Here is an 18,453-nt window from a genome sequence, read left to right on the forward strand (position 1 = left end):
CTTTAAGAACTCAAAAATATCGTGCGCTGGCCCCACGGTGGGCGCCAACTATCGTCGAATTGTCACGGCAGATGTCCTAGCAAAAGGACTTAGTCGTGGAGCCATCGCAATAGGGTTAGCTTAAAGGGGTTAAACGGGACAAAGGACGGAAGGAGTTTATACTGGTTCGGCCCCTTGCGGTGAAGGTAAAGGCCTAATCCTGTTTGAGGTGGTATTGCTTATGTCTCGATTACCAGGGAGCGAATACGCTTGACCTAGCTTTCGATTTGTTGTCTCCTGCCCTGAGCCGCCTCCGGGTCATCCCTTTATATACACAGTTGACTCCCAGCGGCCTACAGAGTCCCGGCCGGCTCATAAACGTGTCCGGTCTGGTGACTAATTACACTTGCCTTATAATACAAGTCATATATATGGCAGTTTTATCCCTATGGGCCTTAAGCTGCCCTTGGGCCTTGGGCCCTTTAGTGAATCTGCTTCATGAACCGCCATCGTTAACATCTTCATGGGCTTCAGTTTGATGAACCGCCATTGGGATAACCCGGCCCCTCCTGGGCGGGTCATGCCCAATAGTCATATCCCCTACATTAAGGAAATATTTCTCGGTTATGGAGGTGATAAAGAGTTCATCGTAAAGAGTTATGTCGATGCAAGCTTTGACACCGATCTGGATGACTCTGATTCTTGATCTGGATACATATTGAAAGTGGGAGTAATTAGCTAGAGCAGCTTCATGCAGAGAATTGTAGACATAGAAATTTGCAAAATACATACGGATCTGAATGTGGCAGACCCATTGACTAAACTTCTCTCACAAGCAAAACATGATCACACCTTAGTACTCTTTGGGTGTTAATCACATAGAGATGTGAACTAGATTATTGACTCTAGTAAACCCTTTGGGTTTTGGTCACATGGCGGTGTGAACTATGGGTGTTAATCACATAAAGATGTGAACTATTGGTGTTAAAACACATGGCAATGTGAACTAGATTATTGACTCTAGTGCAAGTGGGAGACTGGAGGAAATATGCCCTATAGGCACTACTAAAGTTGTCATTTTATATTTCCTTATATCATGATAAATGTTTATTATTCATGATAGAATTGTATTATCCGGAAACTTGATACATGTGTGGATACATAGACAAAACACTGTGTCACTAGTAAGCCTCTACTAACTAGCTCGTTAATCAAAGATGGTTAAGTTTCCTAACCATAGACATGTGTTGTCATTTGACGAATGGGATCACATCATTAGAGAATGATGTGATGGACAAGACCATCCGTTAGCTTAGCATAATGATCGTTAAGTTTTATTGCTATTTGCTTTCTTCATGACTTATACATATTCCTCTAACTATGAGATTATGCAACTCCTGAATAGCAGAGGAACACCTTGTGTGCTATCAAACGTCACAATGTAACTGGGTGATTATGAAGATGCTCTACAGGTGTCCCCGAAGGTGTTTGTTGGGTTGGCATAGATCAAGATTAGGATTTGTCACTCCGAGTATCGGAGAGGTATCTCTGGGCCCTCTCGGTAATGCACATCACTATAAGCCTTGCAAGCAATGTGACTAATGAGTTACTTATAGGATGATGCATTATGGAACGAGTAAAGAGACTTGCCGGTAACGAGATTGAACTAGGTATGATGATATCGACGACTGAATCTCGGGCAAGTAACATACCGATGACAAAGGGAATAACGTATGTTGTTATTGCGGTTTAACCAATAAAGATCTTCGTAGAATATGTAGGAACCAATATGAGCATCCAGGTTTCTATGTTGTTTATTGATCGGAGATGTATCTCGGTCATGTCTACATAGTTCTCGAACCCATAAGGTCCACACGCTTAACGTTCGATGACGATTTGTATTCTGAGTTATGTGTTTTGGTGACCGAAGTTTGTTCAGAGTCCTAGATGAGACCACGGAAATGATGAGGAGTCTTGAAATGTTCGAGAGGTAAAGATTGATATATTGGATGATAGTATTTGGACATCGGAACGGTTTCGGGACGTTTCAGATATTTATCGAAGTACCGAGGGGTTACCGGAACCCCCCGGGGAAGTAATTGGCCAGCATGGGCCATAGGGGAGAGAGAGAGGGGAGCCCATAAGGGGTGGTGCCCCCCCATGGGCTAGCTGAATTGGACAAGGGGAAGGGGGCGCGGCCCCCCTTTCCTTTCCCCCTCTCCCTCTCCTTCCCTCTTCCCCCTCCATGAGAAGGAAAAAAGGGGGGTGAATCCTATTAGGACTGGAGTCCTAGTAGGACCCCCCCCCTCTTGGCACACCCCCTGGTGGCCGGCCTCCTCCTCTCCCTCCTTTATATACGTGGGCAGGGCACCCCTTGGAGACACACCAGTTATTCTCCAAGCCGTGTGCGGCTTCTCTCTCCACGGTTTACTCCTCTGGTCATATTCAAGTAGTGCTTAGGCGAAGCCCTGCGTGGATCACATCACCATCACCGTCACCATGCCGTCATGCTGAAGAAACTCTTCCTTGACCCTCTGCTGGATCAAGAGTTCGAGGGACGTCATCGAGCTAAACGTGTGCTGAACTCGGAGGTGTCATACGTTCGGTACTTGATCGGTTGGATCGCGAAGACGTTCGACTACATCAACTGTGTTAACATAACGCTTCCGCTTTCGGTCTACGAGGGTACATAGACACACTCTCCCCCTATCGTTGCTATGCATCCCCTAGATAGATCTTGCGTGATCATAGGAAATTTTTTGAAATTGCATGCTACGTTCCCCAACATTATCTCTATCTAACATACTTTTCTCTCCTAAACTCATTAGAAATCTTGTTTCCGTTCGTTCTTTTACACGTGAAAATCCCGTCACTGTTGAATTTCACATGTTTGGATTTTTGCATGTACCTGGATGGTGCTCCACCAATGTGACAGTGTTGGGGAACGTAGTAATTTCAAAAATTTCCCTACTCACACACAAGATAATGGTGATGCATAGCAACAAGAGGGGAGAGTGTCGTCCACGTACCCTCGTAGACCGTTAAGCGGAAGCGTTATGACATCGCGGTTGATGTAGTCGTACGTCTTCATGATCGACCGATCCTCAATACCGAACGTACGGCACCTCCGCGTTCAGCACACATTCAGCTCGGTGACGTCCCACGAACTCACGATCCAGTAGAGCTCGGGGAAGAGTTCCGTCAGCACGACGGCGTGGTGACGATGTTGATGAAGCTACCACGGCAGGGCTTCGCCTAAACACCGCTACAGTATGACCGAGGTGGATTATGGTGGAGGGGGGCACCGCACACGGCTGGGAGAGATCTTCGTGATCAACTTGTGTGTCTAGAGGTGCCCCCTGCCCCTGTATATAAAGGAGCAAGGGGGAGGCCGGCCGGCCCTTGTTGGCGCACCTAGGAGGAGGAATCCTCCTCCTAGTAGGAGTAGGATTCCTCCCTTTCCTACTCCTACTAGGAGGGGGAAAGGAGGGAGAGAAAGAGAAGGAAAGGGGGGTGCCGCCCCCCTTCTCCTAGTCCAATTCGGACAGGGGGAAGGGAGCGTGCTGCATACCCTAGGACGGCCCCTCTCTCTTTCCCTTATGGCCCAACAAGGCCCATTAGCCCCCAGGAGGTTCCGGTAACCCCTCCGGTACTCCGGTAAAATCCCGATTTCACCTGGAACTATTCTGATGTCCAAATGTAGGCTTCCAATATATCAATCTTTATGTCTCGACCATTTAGAGACTCCTCGTCATGTCCGTGATCACATCCGGGACTCCGAACTACCTTCGGTACATCAAAACATATAAACTCATAAAACAGATCGTCACAGAACTTTAAGCGTGCAGACCCTACGGGTTCGAGAACTATGTAGACATGACAGAGACACGTCTCCGGTCAATAACCAATAGTGGAAACTGGATGCTCATATTGGTACCTACATATTCTACGAAGAACTTTATCGGTCAAACCGCACAACACTATACGTTGTTCTCTTTGTCATCGGTATGTTACTTGCCCGAGATTCGATCGTCGGTATCCAATACCTAGTTCAATATCATTACTGGCAAGTCTCTTTACTCGTTCCATAATACATCATCCCGTAACTAACTCATTAGTTATCATGCTTGCAAGGCTTATAGTGATGTGTATTACCGAGAGGGCCCAGAGATATCTCTCCGACAATCGGAGTGACAAATCCTAATCTTGATCTATGCCAACTCAACAAGTACCATTGGAGACACCTATAGAGCACCTTTATAATCACCCAGTTACGTTTTGAAGTTTGGTAGCACACAAAGTGTTCCTCCGGTATTCGGGAGCTGCATAATCTCATAGTCATAAGAACATGTATAAGTCATGAAGAAAGCAATAGCAGTAAACAAACGACCAAGTGCTAAGCTAACGGAATGGGTCAAGTCAATCACATCATTCTCCTAATGATGTGATCCCATTGATCAAATAACAACTCATGTCTATGGTTAGGAAACTTAACCATCTTTGATCAATGAGCTAGTCAAGTAGAGGCATACTAGTGACACTATGTTTGTCTATGTATTCACACATGTATTATGTTTCCGGTTAATACAATTCTAGCATGAATAATAAACATTTATCATGAAATAAGGAAATAAATAATAACTTTTTTATTGCCTCTAGGGCATATTTCCTTCAGATAGCCCCGAGGAGCTCTACCCGGTCCACTCATCCGCCTCCTTCGCTGCCGCGCCCATTGCACTCTCCACCGGATTGGACCTCTGGCATGCTCGCTTAGGACATCCCAACCCAGCCACCCTTTGTCATATTTTTCAGAGTTTTCTTTCACGTGCAATAAGATCGACGATCACACTTGTCATGCATGTCGTCTCAGCAAACATGTTCGTCTTCCATTTAGCACTTCATCGCATGTCACATCATACCCGTTTGAGTTAATTCATAGTGATGTTTGGACTTCTCCTGTTGTAAGCAATACGTGCTATCTTTACTACCTTGTTATACTAGATGATTTTTCGCACTATGTGTGGACCTTCCTGTTGAGGCGAAAGTCGGATGCCATCTCCACTCTCACCGCATTTTACTCTTATGTCTTCACACAGTTTGGACGTCCCATCCATGCGTTGCAAACAGACAACGGGAAGGAGTTTGATAATCTTGCCATCCTCAACCTTCTCACCACACACGGCACGATTTTTCGTATTACTTGCCGGTATACTTCGCAATTGAGCAGGCGTGCTGAGCCCGTCCTTTGCACTCTTAATGACTGCGTCCGCATGCTATTCTTCCACACCAACGTGCCACCACGTTTCTGGCCAGACGCGCTCGCCACCGCATCCCTTTTCCTTAACATCCGTCCTTGTCGTACTCGCGGGAATTTTGCACCTCATCATCTTCTGTTCGGCACGCCGCCGTCTTACGATGAGCTACACATCTTCGGTTATCTATGCTACCCTAGCATTGCTTCCACTACTCCTCATAAGCTGGCTCCTCGATCTTTGGCATGCAGTTTTCTCGACTACCCACCCAACACCAAAGACTACCGCTGCTATGATCCTACCTCACGTCGGGTGATCACTTCCCGACATGTTTACTTTGATGAGAAGGTTTTTCCGTTTCAGCATTTACCTTCGGATGTTGTGGCGTTGCCAGCTCCCAGTGGTCCTATGGTGAGCTCCTTCGGTGACGGCCGCTCGAGAGCATCTCTCGGGCCACCTCCAGGCTTTGAGGGCACCCCTCGCACCGCGGGTCAAGTCTCTCCCCGCCCAGCTGCCTCGGGGGCTTTGCCCCTCCTTGGGTTGGTCTCACCAACCCCGATGCCCACAGCATCCCTGGCGCCCTCGGCACCCCTAGCATACCCGACGCCCTCAGCGTTGCCGACGCCCTCGGCGCCTTCCACGCCGGCCTCCTCGGCATCCACCTCCGCCAGTGCGGCCTCGCCCGACGTCTTGGGGGTGGAGGGTTCATCATCATCACCCGTTGCCACCCCGGACCTGCTGCCCCGCCCGATGACTTGGTCTCGGGCTGGCATTCATCGACCGAGCATGCGGTATAACAGCGATGAGTACCTTCTTGCTACTTCCACCTCCGAGTCGTCCCCTCTCCCATCGTTAGCTCGAGCCGCCCTTCGGGATCCTCATTGGCTCGCTGCGATGCAGGAAGAGTTCGATGCTCTCCAGCGGAACCACACCTGGCAGCTTGTCCCTCGGCCGCCCCGTGCCAACGTCATCACTGGCAAGTGGGTCTTCCGGCATAAGACTCGTCCGTACGGCAGTCTCGAGCACTACAAGGCTCGTTTGGTGGTCCGGAGATTTCGGCAACGTGCGGGCGTGGACTTCACCGACACCTTTGCCCCGTTTGTCAAACCGGGCACGACCCGCACCGTGCTCTAGTTAGCTGTATCTCGTGCCTGGCCAGTGCACCAGTTGGATATCTCCAACGCTTTTCTGCATGGCCCCCTTGCCGAGCAGGTGTTCTATGAGCAGCCCACTGGATTCGTCGACGCCGTGCATCCTGGACACATGTGCCTGCTCTCCCGTTCTCTTTACGGGTTGAAGCAGGCGCCACGGGCATGGTATCAGTGTATCACTGCGTTCCTGTAGTCTCTTGGATTCCGGTCCACCCGCTCCGATGCTTCCCTCCTCGTATATCATCAGGGAGCTGCTACTGCATATCTACTGCTCTACGTCGACGACATCATCCTGGTAGCATCCACTGTCGAGCTCCTTCATCGGCTTACTGCTCGTCGTCGTGATGAGTTTGCCCTCAAGAACTTGGGCCCCTTGCACTACTTCCTCGGCATCGAGGTGGTTCAACGGTTAGATGGGTTTTTCTGCATCAGCAGAAGTACGCTCACGAGCTTCTCAAGCACGTTGGCATGCTTAACTGCATGCCCGCCGCCATGCCTGTTGACACAAAGGCCAAGGTCTCTGCTCTGGAGGGCTCTCCCGCGTCTGATGCACCATTCTATTGCTCCATTGTTGGTGCCCTACAGTACCTAACTCTGACACGTCCGGACTTGCAGTATGTTGTTCAGCAGGTGTGCCTTCACATGCACTCCCCGCGTGACTCTCATTGGGCCTTGGTGAAGCGTATCCTCCGTTACATACGCGACACTACGTCTTTGAGACTCACCCTGACGGCCTCCACCTCCATCGACCTCGTCGCCTACTCTGATGTGGACTGGGCAGGTTCCCCCGACACACGTCGCTCCACCTCGGGCTACTATGTCTACCTTGGGCCCTCGCTGATCTCATGGAAGTCCAAGCGATAGCCCACGGTTTCCTGCTCGAGTGCCGAGGCAGAGTATCGGACAGTGGCTAACACCGTTGCCAAATGCTCCTGGCTTCTTCAGCTACTCCAGGAGTTGCTTTGTGATGTTCACAAGGCCACACTCGTGTACTGCGACAACGTCTCTGCCGTTTACCTCTCCACCAACCCGGTTCATCATCGCCGAACGAAGATATTGAGCTCGACATTCACTTTGTTCGCGAGCAGGTAGCTCTTGGGCGCTTCCGGGTTCTTCACGTCTCGACGACGCAGCAGGTTGCCGATGTGATGACTAAGCGATTGTCTACTTCCATCTTTGAGGAGTTCAGGTCCAGTCTCTGCGTCTCCGGCGACGCTTCGACTGCGAGGGGTGTTGAATATATGGTTTTGCATGTATATTATACGTATATATCTTGGTCCACCTCCTAGTCTTTGTATAGCAAAGGTCAAGGTCCACGTTGTACACCATATATCGGAGTTGTACATCGATAGTTGCATTGCCAAAAGTTATTCCTCGACACGGGTCTCTAGCAGTTGCTTCCTAGTGCCCTTAAGAGACCCAAATCAAAAGTTGAGGCGTCAACATGTAGATGCCGCGACCGGACCCTACGGCTAGTTCAAGGCCCGGAACACCGAGACCCGCCGTCCCCGCCCTGCACCAAATCCCCTCGAGGAACAAATAGATGTCACCAAGCAATCCATATCGATTTTTATGCATTCGGTTTATCCCTTGCTGCAGATAGAGAGAGAAGGGGGAGTAGACAAGGGATAATCACAAAGAGAGACAGAGAGAACAAACTTGAAGGTCTTTTGGCCGGCTGCCTCCTCTTCTCCGGCGTGAGGCGGCGAGGGAGATTGGTCGAAGTCAGCTAGGGTTTCGGCCGGGCTCCATGGTTGTCTGGGTCGCCGCCGAGCTTGTGTTGTTTTCTTTGAATGTTGTGCGGGAGAAGAAGGGGAAGGAGGAAGCGCACCGTCGCTATCTGCTCCGGCAGCGACTCCGGCGCCGGCACCGCCGTCGCTGAATGGCGAGAGGGGGAGAAGGTCGAGGCGAGAGAGCGAGAGCTCGTGTAACGATTCGCGAGAGGTTTGCTTCCACGTGATGGGCCGCCTGGGTCATTTCCCAGTGATTTCCACGCGGTTTGCGAGGGATTTGGCCCAGACCGGGTCCAACAGAAGACACATATAATGACAGGCCGGGATCCAACCCCGGCTGGGGCTAAACCCACGCGGATTGGCCGGGTTTTGGCCTAATACCGGCGGGGACGGGATTAAACGAACAGGGCCTAAAGGAGCCAAATCCTATTCGGCGCCTTTTGCGCCCGATACTGTTCATTCTACTAACGGGCGCACACCCCTCGTCACGTCTGGGCCGGCCCATTTTTCTGTTTCTAAGAAGCAAAAAAAGAGCGCGAGATCTGGGATTCGAACCCGCAACAAGCTGGCTTGTGTAAGTCGCGACAACCACCAGACCACTTTGTGATTATGTGCATGTTTTGCTTCTTTTCTTCTTCTCCTTTCTTTTTTTCTTCTTTCTGTTCTTCTTTCTTTCTTTTTCTAATTCGAGAAACTTTCTTTCTTCATGATTTTTTTCTGCAAAATTGATGAACGGTTTTCAATTTTTGATGAACTTTTTCAAATTCAATGAGTTGGCTTGTCAAATTCGGTGAACTGTTTTTCAAATTTTGATGAACGTTTTTTGAAATTCCATGAACTTTTTTCCAATTTGATGAACTTTTTTCAAATTCAATAAACTTTTTTCCAAATTCGGTGAACTATTTTTCATATTTTGATGATTTTTATTCAAATTTTGATGAACCTTTTCAAATTCCATGAACTTTTATTGAAATTCGGTGACCTTTTTTCAAAATCAATGAAGTTTTCGCAAATTTGATGAACTTTTTTTTCAAATTTGATGAACTTTTTTCAAATTCAATGAACTTTTTTCAAAGTCGATGAACTTTTTTTCCAAAACGATGAACTTTTTCAAAATTCGATGAATGTTTTTTCAAAATCGATGAACTTTTTCAAAATTTGTGAACTTTTTTGAAAACCGATGAACTTTTTCCAATTTTTATGAACTTTTTGAATTCGTCAATGTGTTTTGAATACATGATTTTTTTTTCTAATTCGTGATGTTTTTTAAAATCTGTGGGCATTCAAAATTTGTTCAGATTTCTTTTCAAAAGAAATCTCATTTTTCTAAAGAGCGCGGCTAAAATATAGTTGTTAGACATTTCGCGTTGCAATCTTTTCGGAGGGCTGTATTGGTGTACTGGTTAGGCAACCATGCGCAGGAGCATAATGGTGCGGGTTCGAATCCGCAGCTTCATTTGCGTTTGTTTTTTCCTGTCATGAATACATTTTTGCACTGACCTGCTGTTCATGGGCCGGCCCATTCGCAAGCTGCTGCGCGCCAGTTGCGCCAACCGCGCCGAAGAGGAGGTCTCACCCTAAAGGAAGCCCCTCAGGATTTTTCGACCTTATTCCGGGCCGACCCGTCCAAGCGCCTAGGACCACCAGCCGGTGAAGCACGCTCGGCTCAGTGTAGCCACTCTCCGGAGTAGATTACGTCAAGGCACAAAAGCTGCACAACTTGCATGGTTCCTCTACCCATGATATGCCAAGAGATCAAGATACATGAGTGGAGAAGCTTGATCAAGCTCTTTCTCCAGAATCCACAGCACAAATGATTGGGTGAGCCATCAAGCACGCAAAAACAAAAGGCAAAGTCAAAAGGCACCTTCCGGCTTCGCGTTCACCTCCGTCACATCCTCGTGAAAATTCCTTGTTCACATTCCCCGTCTTTTGCAGAATTTCGTTGATCATGCCTATAAACATCAAAGCATACATTACCAGAATAGGATCTTTGTGAAAACTCCGCTACATTTGGTACCGTTGCACTATTGCTTCGTGAGGACCGCAGAATTTCAGGATCTAAGCCTAACCATATGGGGGCATGCATATCTTCCTCTCCCTTTTATCTCGTCTCTTTCTGAAAAATGCGGCTGGTGATAGCGCCACAGTGGCTCCTCATTCTCGGCCTCACGTACATGCGGGGACTTTCGTAGAAGAAAATAGGACCAGCGCACACGTATCAGGCTCAGGGTGCCTTTTGTCCGGCCAGGCATTTTAATACAGTACTTGATAGAAAAAAAGCGTTCCTTTTCCTGGCGGCGGCCAACTTCCCTCTGAGCACCACCAGCGAATTTATGGATTCGCCTCCCTTTTTTCTGCCGCTCCGGTGGCTGGTCATGGGGAGAAGAATCTTGGTGTCTATTCTGGCTAATAATTTAGGTTAGAATTTTTAGTCCTTGCAGGGGCGACGTTTGGGCGAATGGCGTTGCTTCTTCGTCGAGATGGTCTTCCGGGCTCTGATCCTTCTCAAGTTCATTCATGTAGACGGAATTGGCAGAATTCTGAAGTAGATTCCCGCCGTCTCCTTGAACGGTGAGGTTAGCGTTTCTCGTCAATTGTGTGCAGCGGTGAGTTATGGTGTCAGACGCCTCAGATTGACTCAAGGGTTGTAGCTCGAGAGTGCCGGTCCTTAAGGGCACGTGCACGAAGACTTACCGGCTGACAAGGTTAGGTCGGCTGCGGTAGGGGAGCGGAGACAACGATGCACTCTGGCGTTACTATTGGTCGTTTGGTGGTCTAAGTATCTCGATGTAATTTTGTTACGTTTGGGATGCTTTTATACTTCTGATGAACTTTTATAAAAGATTTAGATGTTTTTTTTTTAAAAAAAGTGCATTTTGTCCATTCTAAGCTGTTAATATATCCGAAGAGTTCCAAGCGCAAACTATTGGATGAAACGTGAAACTTGATCAAAAAGATAACCCGCAGAGTTCAAACCAGTTATACACTTTGGTGTCTTGTTAATGCAGACTTTTTTACTGGCAGGTGCGACACTCCTGTCGATAATGAGACGCTTATAGTAACTTTGCCAATCGTCATATTCCGCAACTTCGACCCAGTGTTCAGTAGGCACTGTGTGGGTGTGTGTTGTGGTGATGTGACTGTATGCATCTACGTTTCTAAAAAAAGCAGTATCTCAGCGATGCCATGTAGAATTACTAATTAGTTATATGGAAGAGAGAGAAACGGAGTTTCACGTCTTTCTTTCCCTTCTTGTAGGGTGACTAGGGTAAAGCCTCCCGGTCTACGTGCCGCTTCGACAATCAGTGGCGGAGATGGGAATTCTGGTGTCTCGGTTCCTGCTAGTAGATAGGTCAGTGTTTTAGTCCTCGCAGGGGCGACGTTCGACAGATGACAGTGTTTCTTCTTCGAGTCGGTATTCCAGGCACCTATACTCCTCAAGTTCGTCCACGGGGACGGATTGGACAGACCTCCGATGTAGATTCATGAAGCTCCTAGAAGGCATGAGGTTAGGGTTTCTCATCTTGCGTATGCAACAGTGAGATTTGGTGTCAGTTCTTTAGATTGATTTAAGGATTCAACAATGACAATTGTAGCTTCAAGGCACTAGTCGTTAGAGGCACGTGCACGAAGTCCTAGCTGGCATCGACAAGGTTAGGCCGACTTAGTATGGGACTGGCGGCAGCAGCGCATTAGTGGCTTGTCCTATCGACAACATTTGTCGATCGGTGGTTCAAGACCTCAATATAATTTCTATTATGTTGGGGATGTTTGGTAATTCTGATGAACTTTTGTTATAGATCTTAGTCATTTTATAAAAAGGAAAAGGAAAAAGAAGAGAGAGAAATGGATAAATAGTTTTGCATTTTCTTTAAAATGGATCTATTAATAAGAAATATAAGTTTATTCCTCTCAACTTTATGTGATGTTCCTTTTTCAGTTTTTTTAGCAAACGCAAACCCTTATATATATATATACACGTATTCACATCTTTATGAACGCAAGCACGCATATCCTTCTTCTTATGAACGTGCACACATGTTGTATCCTTATGAGCGCCTCTGAAGCACCATGCCGGCAGGTCTTGACAGTGACTAAGTCGTCACAAACACCTCGTAGTTGATGGACGCAATATACCGCTGAAAGAACATTGTCGAAAAGTCTAAAATAAATTCAGAAAATACAACCGCTCGTGCCATGTTTAATTTTAGTCACCACAATTTTAGGATCATACAAATATTAGTTGCTAAATAGTCCTATAAGAGACAATTCATCATACCAATTTATTTTGCTACAAATCGCTTCCCACCGCAGCAATTATTATCTTTATGACAAATACAATACAAACACGGATGCTCATATACACGCATCCTCGTCTTTATGAATGCATGCACACATATCATTCTTATGAACAAGCATATACACCCTATTCTTATAAGGGCCTTCGAGACACCTTGCCAGTAGATCTTGAGATTGATCAAATTTGACTAAGCCGGCTTATTCTTATCTTTATGGCAAACATAATACTAATGTAGATGCTCATGTACATGCATCCTCATATTTATGAAAGCATGCATGCATATCCTCATTCTTATAAATCTGAGACACCGTGACAACAAGTCTTGAGATTGACCAAAAAATTTGTTAAGAACCTCTTTTCACCACAATAATCTTATTCTTATCTTTATAATAAACATAGTACAAATGCAGATGCTCATATACACACATCCTTATTCTTATGAACGAGCACGCGAGCACCCTATCCTTATGATCGAGCACCTCCGAGACACTACTGTGTCGTCAGAGCTTGAGATTGACTAAGTCGTTACAGAGCTTGAGATGGACACAATATACCCTTGAAAGAACATTGCCATGTTTAATTTTAGTCCGACCGCAATTTAGGATCATGCAAATATTAGTTGCTAAATACTACAGCAGTAAGAGACAATTCATAGTACCAATTTTTTTACAAACCTCTTCCCACCGGTCTCCAACTAAAAAATGCCACCTAACTAGAATATGTAGGATTTGTCCGTAATTCTAGCATTACTCTTCAATTGTACACCTTTTTTACTTCTCTAGAGATGTGGAATACACAATAGAATAGTGCATTATCAACCATTGTACGCAATGTAAATTTGCAATTATTGTTTTTATCATATATAAAACCTAACCTTTCTTATGTACCAGATAATTGTATTACTTTTTTGGCTTACTTAGCAAATGGCTATTCAAGTTACAAAATAAGTAAGATGTTTGGCAAGAGATCCTCCATAATAAATACTTATATTCTAAGACCTTGCCTCAAGTGGAAGTCAAACCAACTGATTCTCCGTTTTAGAAGTGCTCGATGAAGGTGAAGTCTTCTTTCTTTATGAGAAGTTTGTTTGAAGTTGGTGACGACCAATCCACGAGTTTCTGGGAAAATAACTAATTAGAAGACAATCCACTTGCGGTTCACTACCCATCACTTTATAATATAGCGTGCAAGAAAGATGATACTGTTCAACTGGTCCTTGGTTCGGCACCTCTGAATATCCAATTCATGAGGGCCTTGATTGGCAATAAATGGATGGTGTGGTACCATTTAGTTTGTAGGTTGATGTTGGTCAACTTATCTCATGTGCCTGATAATTTGAGATGGAGACTGACTACAAATGGGATGTTTACTATCAAGTCTATGTATGCAAATCTTATCAATATGGGGTCTGTGTTCTATAGAAAGCATATTTGAAAAACCATAGTAAGTTAAAAGATAAAAAATATGTGGCTTGTTCAGAGGGTGGTGATCCTCAGCAAAGATAATTTGGCTAAACAAAACTGAAATGGATGTAAGTTTTGTTTTTGTGATCAGATAAAATAATTCAACATCTTTTTATTTCCTGCCCTTTCATGACTTCGATTTAGTTCATCTTGAATATAATATGTCACCCCAACAAATATCCTAAATATGTTTGGAAACTAGTTGATTGGTATCAACAAAAAAGCTTAAGGGTCATATCTGTAGCAGTTTGGAAAAGCAATCTCTCGTGACCGCGTCGCCCCCGTGGGCGACCGGCCGTGCCCCGGTCCCTCTTCCCCCAGCTCCCCCTCACCCCTCCCTCCCCGCCGGGGCCTGGCCCGGGCGACGCTGGCGGCGGCGCCCCCCCCCCCCCCCCCCCCCGGGCCTTTTCCCTCTCGGGTGCTCTTCGGTGCAACTATGGGGGGTGTTCCTCGGCGGCGGCGGTCCGGCGTGGCGGCGGGGCTTCCTGGCATGACACGGGAGATCAGCTGGACGGTGGCACCGCCGTTGGGGGCGGGGTGGTGCGGCGGCGCAGCTTGCCGGCGCCCGCTCGGCCCAGATCTGGGCCCTTTGGGCCCCATCTGGGTCTAGGCGGGCTGACGACGGGGTGGGTCTACGGCGCGACTTCCGGGAGGCGGGGGAGCGCGGTGGGCAGTGGGGTGCTGGTGGTGCTGCTGCCGCCCTGCTACAGCGTGGCCGGCGGGGCTTAGCAGGGCCGATTCGGGCCTGGGCGGGCCAGGGGGTGGCCTGGTATGCCCTGCTGCCGCGTCCGGACAGCGACCGCGACGGTGCCAGAGGCACGGGCCTCCCGCACGACGGCGGTGGAGGTGGTTCCCTCCCGTGCGGTTACGGTACTACTGCTCCCGTCGCCTGGCCCTTTTCTCCTAGTCCTCTTGGCCTCGTGGTGGTGATCTCAGTGAGCAGGCATGGGTGGCGTCGCGATCGCGATGGTGCATGTTGATGGGCGGCGAGTTGGCTAGTTGGCTCCGGTCCGATTTGGCGGTGTGGTATGGAGTATGGGAGAAATCATTGGCGGGTCTTCTAGCTCCGATGTGGCGACGCCTGAGGGTGCCGCCAGTCCTTCCTGAAGGGTGTCGGTGGTATCCATCCCCTACGCCCCTCCGTGTATGGGGGAAACCCTAGGACTCGTCCGGACAGCAGCGTCCTCGACGTTGCATTCCTTCTTGGAGGTGCTGCTTGGTACGTGGCAGATCGGAGCCTTATATCGTGGTGGGTCGATTCCGGAGGACGCTGCGGTGGTGGGCCATCCTCACTTTATCGAGTTGCCATTGTTGGCATTTGTTTCCTCTTCCTTTTTCCTTTGCGCTTGTTGTGCTGCTCGCCCCAGCATTGTCTATGTAATCGGTATTATTTACTTTGAAATATAAAGCGGAGAAACCCTTTTTTGACATATCTATAGCAGTTTGTTCCCGGATTTACTCTTTTGCACACGCGCGTTGCAATGCGCGAACGAACAGCGCCAGTTTTCCTTCCCATTTCGTTTTACTAAGCGGCATGGTCATCATTAGCATTTAGCAGACCCATCATGTGACAAGCGTGAGGAGGCATGCAAGGAAGGGTAGCAGTCCCAAGCAAGCATCTGGACCCACCACCTTCTCTCCTCCGGTGAATTCACTCATGGATGCAAGCACACGGGCCCACCACCTCCCCTAATCTCTCGGCCCCTCTGAATTCTTTTTTGTTTTTTGAAATTCGGCCCCCCTGAATTCAACAGGGTAGGGGGTAATCTCTCTCTAAAAAGAAAACCCATTAAGCGTAAAACAAAAAAGAAACCCCAAACGTTAAAAAAAAGGAAACTCCATTACTTAATCAGGGAAAGGCAGCTCGTCGGAAACCGAGCGCTCCGACGCTCGCGCGCGCATTAGTCACACCCGTTTATTCCCTACTTTGGACAATTTGAAATTGTCAGAATGATGGTGTTTTAATAGGTCTCACTTTATTAATTTTTTGCAAGTTATCTTTAGGGTCACCGCATCGATTCGTATATGGTCATCACTTGAGCATGGAGATGCTGGGGAGCTCATGACCTTCAAGTTCAACCGTCTGGAGATGGTTGCCCAGGCGCTATTCAACCAGTTTGGCTAACATGTCACTAATAAATTATGTGTTTAACTCATGTAACATTGTACCAACTCGTTGTGTGTGTGTGTGTGTGTGTTTTTGTATTTTGTCGTGTTAGTTGATATTGTATACTTATCGAACCTCTTCATTTTCATTAAATAAAGATGGTTGTGTGTATTATGATGATGCAGAGACTAGAATCTCCTCCTTTTGAAAAAGAATTGTATTACTATTATGAAATAAGAAATTGCCTCACCCGCCAAAAAGGAAATAAGAAATTGCCTAAAGAATAATTTTCGAATTTTCAAAGCAATCGGCTTCGCATGCGTGACACAAAAACTGCATCCACCCGAGGATCAACGTTGTTACTATGCTTCTCAAATCCTTTTTTGTTTTCCAAATTCGATAACGAAGGCTGGAGAATCTTGGTGTGCCCCCACTTGAACTGACTCTTGGCGCCAACAAGAGTCCCCTTTTGGTGGAGTGTACTCCAGTCCATGATCTGAGGTTGGATATATATGCTGATGGGTTGATGCCAACTGCTGGGGATGGAATTCAAGTAGTAGGGCTCTCGGGAGTGATCTAGTAATAACCAGCTAAAGTTTTTTTTTCTTAACACAGTGCAAATGCAGATGCTTATAAACATGCATACATTCAATCCTATGAATACACACACATATTCTACCCCTATGAACATCTTCGAGACACTAAGCCGACACAACAATAATGCTAAACATACACAGAGTTACACGCAATTACACGCTGATTAGGATTTTTTTCATCTACTAACCAATCACAAACTTGCCCCCCTGATTTTCAGGGGAGGGTGGGCCTCCTCCCCACCTATTGACCAATCAAATTAACTCTCTTTGTAAAAGCTTGTAACTCGTTTGTACGTGTAGCATTACTCGCCGACACAATATCTTGAGATTGACGAAGTCGTCACACACGTGTTTGTAGTCGACAAAAACGTCTTCTCCCACTAAACGCACATCGCCGGAATGACTAAAATAAATCCAGAAAAATACGACCACATGTACTTAAGCGTTCACTATGGGTTATTATTATCGTAGTTACATACTTCCTCAGTTCTAAAATAATTGAAGCTTCTTCCATAAAAGAAATGATTTTTTGTCCTAAGTTAAACTTGTTAAAGTTTGACCAACTTTTTAGAAAAAATGTGTTAAGATCTAAAATACCAAAGACACATAGACAAAATTATATTTTACAAAGAATATCATGAGCCTAATTTGGTTCTTCAGATGTTCATATATTTTTCTGTAGACTTGATGAAACTTAAATAAATTTACTTAGGACAAACCTATAATCTCAATTATTTTGAAATGGAGGGCGCTCAGCATGATACGATATGCTTTGCTTACTTCAAAGTTTTTGCAGGAGAGAAAAAAAATAGACAATTCGATGTTGGAGACGCATCAAAAAACCCGTGGGACTCTCATAATCCAGTACAATGCCAAACAAGAAGCTTTATGGCATGTACAATGGTTGATAAGACAGTCTTATCTTAAGTCCGCCACGTAATTAAGAGAAGACAATAAAAAATGCTTCCTCTATCTCATAGTATAAAGTGTCAAAAATGCTCTTATATTGAGGGACGGAGGGAGTAATTTAGAATTGGTTGTTCCCTAGTCTAAACTTTAATAACTAGATATTCCTAAATATGTGGTGCTATTTTAGAAGTGCCACATGGGATAAATGTTGAGATGAAGCAGAGAGAAACCATAAGAAAAAAACTTGTATAGTGATATTATTCATCATCCAGGTTGCAGAACAAGTTATTCTTTATCCGAGGTAATCTTACGACCATTTCATAATTAAATTACGTTCGGAATTCAAATAGTTACATTCTTATTAATTCACCACGTAAAATTTGGCATAAAAGAATAAAAATATAGGTCATAAGACAAAAAAATTGGCAGTTTATGTGTATTTTACACTATGTTTTTACGTTTGTAATTTTACATAACATAAAATATTTTTTACGACGATTATATTTTTTTAAGGTCTCTTTTTATGTCGAAAATAAGATAAAACTTACAAAACATAAAATTACAGTGTATTAATGGTAAAATAGAGGGAGATGAAGAATAACTATTCCTCACCCAGGGTGTATAGTTTTTTAGGCAGAAATAGATAAATCTAGTTAACAAAATAAAACTAAGAGATAACCCAGTGTACAAGTAGTTCTATTGTCATATCTAAATTATGTGGCATGATTAAGATAAGTTTCTTATTAACCACTGTACATGTCTTTAGAAATCTCCCGAATTGGCTGGATTTCTCTATGCTTTGCTTTGGTGCTTTGGCATTACAATACACGTCCAGGAAATACAATGCAAAGGAAAAAAATAAACAAGTGCGACTTTCACACGTATTTTCAACATAAACATCATGTGCCTGCCTAGCCCCATTCCGGTGGTGTTTCTAACATCTTCATAGGGCATGAGAAA

This window comes from Triticum urartu, chromosome 6A (assembly GCF_056163025.1).
Source record: "Triticum urartu cultivar PI428250 chromosome 6A, HENAU_Tu73, whole genome shotgun sequence".
NCBI lineage: Eukaryota > Viridiplantae > Streptophyta > Magnoliopsida > Poales > Poaceae > Triticum > Triticum urartu.